Consider the following 5,224-nt stretch of genomic DNA (forward strand, 5'->3'; position numbering starts at 1 on the left):
CCACCACCACCACCTCCTCCTCCTCCTCCTCCTCCCTAGAGTGTACCTCACTAGAGGAGGGCCTCGAAGACAACACCCCTAAGTCGGTGAGGGTGCTCTTTCTGGCCGCGACCCCTTGTAGTGGCTCTCCCCCCAGCACCTCGTCCTCTAGAGGCTCTCCCCCCACCCCCTCCTCCTCTAGGGGCACCTCTCCCTCGACCTCCCTGTGAGGAGTCATCGTCAAGTAGCCGAGGGGGAGGATTACGTGCTCGACCACTCCGACTAGGCAGGCCGACGACCTTGCGTAGGAAACCCACGCCGCCGGCCTTCCCCTTGCCCATGTTCCACGAACCTGCATTGAAAAGAGAAAATGCAATTATTAAATTAATGAAATGAAGGAAAAGGCATGATAATAAACACATTAATAAAAATGCATAAAAAGGCATATTCCTAAACTATAGAAAAAAATACTTGAAACGTACATCTGCTAGAACCCATATGAATCATCACTGTTGTTACCTCTTTCTCGGTCCGTCTCATCATCACTATCAATCATATCATCTTCGTTGTCCGACGGAGGTGGAGGCTCTTCCACGTCGTCAGCGTCTTCGTTTAACTTTTCTAGCATAAGTATGTCATTTTCATTGACAATGGTCTCACCATCATTCCGTGCATCGTCGACGTTTGGTCCACATAATCATCACCCAATGGTCTAGCATCATCGTTTCTAACCACATCATCATCATCAGGTTGCTCTTGATAGAACACTCCCTTGTATGTCATGGGGTTAATGTTGTAGTAATCGTCTTCATTCGGGTCTGGTAGCTTAGCATGTGGCGACACCTTAAACACAACTTCCCAACCCTTTAGATACACTTTCTGGCATGGGTAAGGCAGATAATATACTTGTGTAGCTTGGGTAGCCGCAATGAAGAGATCGGCTCAGGCATAGACGGTTGATGGTTTAACTTCGACCAAACCAATGGAAGGCGTATGTTTTACCCCCTCCCGCGGATCGAACCATCGGCATTTGAACACAGGCAGACTTAGGGTCTCACGCCCCTGGAGGAATTTAACCTCGTATATATTTTGTACCCTTCCGTAGTAGTCTACTGAATTTTGACCGGGGGTGTACACTCTAGTATTTATAGTTTTGGGATTGGGGCGGCTGTTTTGGTGCTCCTCTGTATGGAAGCGATACCCATTCACATCATACTTTTTACATGTCATGATGGCAGGGTCAAAACCCATGGAAACCCATCTCAATTCATCATCCATAGATATGTTCGGATCTTTTCCCTACAAGTATAATGGAAATTGTTGCGTGCATTAGTTTGGTTAACTAATAAATGTTTAAGTAGGTATTTAATAGGGGAGTGTGGAAAATTAATTTCTCCATGAACCAAGCAACAAAATTTTTACGTCCAGGGTTTCCATGACGGAGAAGAGTAAGTGCCTCCGCCTCAGTAGGAAGATTCACTCCCGTCCATTCCTCTTGAATGAAATCACTAAAAAAGATAAGCGGTGTTAGACCGGGACTAAGTGAACATGAAACATGATGATGTGGAAGACATGAAGGAATGGTGTAGTGGTATTACCTCATCCACACTTCCTCAACTTCCTTGATGTTGTGCAAGATATAGAAAATGAGGTCCTCCCACTCTTGTCGTGGCATGTTATAAGATTTCGAGGCCCCAGCCCTCCCACCTTGCGTGTTGAATAGATCGAGCCTGGGTTGATACTTGGGCTCTTCTATATTGTATCGAGGCACCTTGTTATGCAGATGGGGAACATGGTCTGGATAGTATGATGTCCTGGGGTCTGACACCTCCTCTAGGATAACTGCCTCAGCTATGGAAGCTTCAATCTTAGCTTTGTTTCCACATTTCCGTCGGAGATGCTTGTTCTGCCTCTCAGGGCTGTACTGCCAGCGATTTTGCACAGGGCCCCCCAACAATACCTCATTCGCGAGGTGCAGAATGAGATGTGTCATCGGAGTAAAGAAGCATGGCGGAAAGATCTTCTCTAGCTTGACTATCAACTCCGGTGCCTTCTTATGCAATTTTTCAATCACCTCTTTACTTACTTCTTTAGCACAAAGCGTGCGGAAGAAATGGCTAAGCTCGGCAAGCACTCGCCAGACATGCTCGGGGACATAGCCTCGAACCATCACCGGCATTATCCGCTCAATCCATACATGGTAGTCATGACTCTTCAGGCCGGTCACTTTGCCCGTTAAAAGATTGACTCCCTTACTTATATTCGATGCATAACCATCGGTGAACTTCAAAATTTGTTTCAGCCAGATAAGTACTTCTTTTTTTCTGGCGGTTTAAGGACAAAGTCAGCATCTGGCTTGAACTAGTTTTTTCGACCGCCTGTGGGAGGCTTCATGTTCAGGTGTGGTCTATCACAAATTCTCTGTTGATCGGCTCTAGCTTTTACGTTACCCTTCGTCTTATCAGGAATGTTGAGGATCGTGTGGAAAAGGGACTCTGCCACATTCTTTTCGGTGTGCATCACATCAATATTGTAAGGAAGTTTGAGGTCCTTGAAATAGGGAAGCTGCAAGAAGGGGGTAATGTGCGTCCAGTTGTGCATCTCACCATATCCCTCGAAGCCTTTGGCTTTGGCTTTGCCTTTGCCTTTGACTTTAGGCTTGAGAGCTTTTAGCTGAGCAAGAACATCTGCCCCCGAAAATGTTGGAATCTCGGTTACTTCATGAACAACCCGGCCTTTCATGAAGTTCTTCTTGTCTTCCCTGTCTGGATGGTCTGGAGGGAGGAACTGTCGATGCATGTCAAAGGCTACATACTTGCCACCCTTACTCAGCCAAATCATTCGCAGAGCCTGCATGCACACTGGGCATGGCATCTTACCACTTGTACGACATCCGCAGAATAGAGCATAGCCGGGAAAGTCATGCATGCAATAGTGCAACCAAACTTTCATCAAGAAATTTCTCTGCAGATCCCGGTCGTATGTCAACCTCGGAAAGTACCAAGAATGGTGCAAAGCATCCACAAGCGGCTGCATAAACACACCCAATTGCTTCCCCGGGTAGTCAGGCCCCGGAATGATGAGCGACAAGAACATGGTCTTCCGTTGCATTAGGGCACCGGGAGGAAGATTGAGCGGAATTACAAACACAGGCCAGCAGCTGTATGGATTGGACGACATACCATATGGATTCAACCCATCACCTGATATGGCTATTCTGACATTCCCAGCCTCGGCTGCTTCCTCGGGGTATTCTTCATCGAATGACTTCCATGCTTCCCCTCCTGATGGATGTACGATTTTTTTGGATTGTATCTTATACCTTCCTTGTGCCACTTCATCATTTTGGCACACTCCTTCGTGATGAAAAGATGCTGCAGTCTTTTTATAAAATCAAGATATCGAAGAACCTTAACGGGGATGGTTAGCTGCTTTTTCTCACCATCCTCACCGACCACCTCAATGTACCGAGACGAACCGCACTTCCTACAGTACTTGTCATCCGCATACTCGTGCCTAAACAAAAGGCAATTCTTCGGGCAAACATCTATTTTCTCATAATCCATAGAGAGTGCCTTCATGATTTTCTTTGTATCACACATGCTTTTCGGCAGTTCATGACCCTCAGGGAGGCTGTTAGCCCATACTCCCAAGAATGCTTCGAAGCATTTCTGGCTACAGCCGTACTCAGCCTTGACTGCAATCAGTTGCGAGATGGCATCCAACTGAGATATTTTCGCACCCGCATAAAGAGGTTTCTTCGACGAGGCCAAGACCTCCAAGAAGGCCTTTGTGGTTGCCTCCGGCTCCTCTGGTTCATTCTCTGAAGGTTTCGCATTTGCCGTTTCTGCAACAATGACATCATCTAGCATGTCCCTGACCCCGTCGTCCTCATATCCATCTATGCGTTGTCGCATCACCTCCTCTCTACCACGGTCCTGCTCGGCTATGTTTATCAGCGGCATGTCAAAGTTTGGCATATATCCGTGCGTGCGAAGGTGCTCACTCATGTCCGTCTGATTTCTACAGTGACGTCTGGCACATCTCGCACAGGGGCATGGTGGGATAATTCTCATTGGACGATGGAATATCTCCTTCAAATACACATCGGTTTTCACGATCCACTCTGATGTTACTCGATTCCGATGGATAAAACCACTGTACATCCACTGATTATCTGCCATCCTCTGCTTTTTTGCAACCCACAGAACATAATTAAGGATTCACTTAAATTAATCACATCAAATTTTCAGTTTCTACCGCGTTTAATCCACCTACATCTCTAATAGGTAAAGATGGGTCCTAATCCCACCCGAGGATGTGTAGATTGAGTATGTTCTCCATTCTACCCCGTTCCGAGACAAAATTTCGGCAGCACCTCCCCGCTGTTCTCCAGATACACGTCTCGGCAAATAGCCGAGAGAATGTGCTCCGGAGAACAATGGGGAGGCGCCACCGAAATCCTGTCTCGGAACGGGGTAGAACATGGAGAACATACCCAATCTACACATCCTCGGGTTGTCCATGGAAAACGTTGGACAATCCAAAAGAGTTGCGGTGATAAATATGTTGAATGCATATTTATCGATGCAACCCTTTCGGACGGGAGACGCCTAGGTTACATCAGTTGACTCGAGAATGAAATCTAGTCACATGATTCGTATCTCACCCTCGGCTGTAGAGGAAGTAGTCGAACACCGGAGGGACAACCGGGGACCAACAGCTCCTACAACGATCACTCCACCGAGATGGAACACCACAGAACCTGCACCGTGACAATAATTAAGTACATCACAATATATTCATCATCATCATCTAACAATCATCGAATCATAAAAATCAGCATCCTATATCATCTCTTCCGCAAAAAAAAAATCATTATCTATCATCAACATCATCATCTATCATCATTAACATCATCATCTATCATGTAACAATCATCATACATTTGCAACTATCATCAAAAAATCTATCATCTAACGTCATGCCCCTTGTTAAAAAATTGCTTTTCTTGCATTTCTCACATTTGTAACTATTATCAAATCATCTATCAACTAACTATCCATCCATCTAGTTACATAACTATGAACAACAACAAAATTATCAAAATAAATCTACAGAGAGGGAGGGAGGGAGCTCACCATGGGGGAGGGCCGGCTCGGGGGGAGGGGCAGGCATAGACGACGGGCCAGAGCAGGCGGCGGAGGGGCAGGCACGGACGAAGTGGCCGCCGGGGCGGGGTCGA

This window comes from Triticum aestivum, chromosome 7A, assembly GCF_018294505.1.
Source record: "Triticum aestivum cultivar Chinese Spring chromosome 7A, IWGSC CS RefSeq v2.1, whole genome shotgun sequence".
In the NCBI taxonomy this organism is placed as follows: Eukaryota; Viridiplantae; Streptophyta; class Magnoliopsida; order Poales; family Poaceae; genus Triticum; species Triticum aestivum.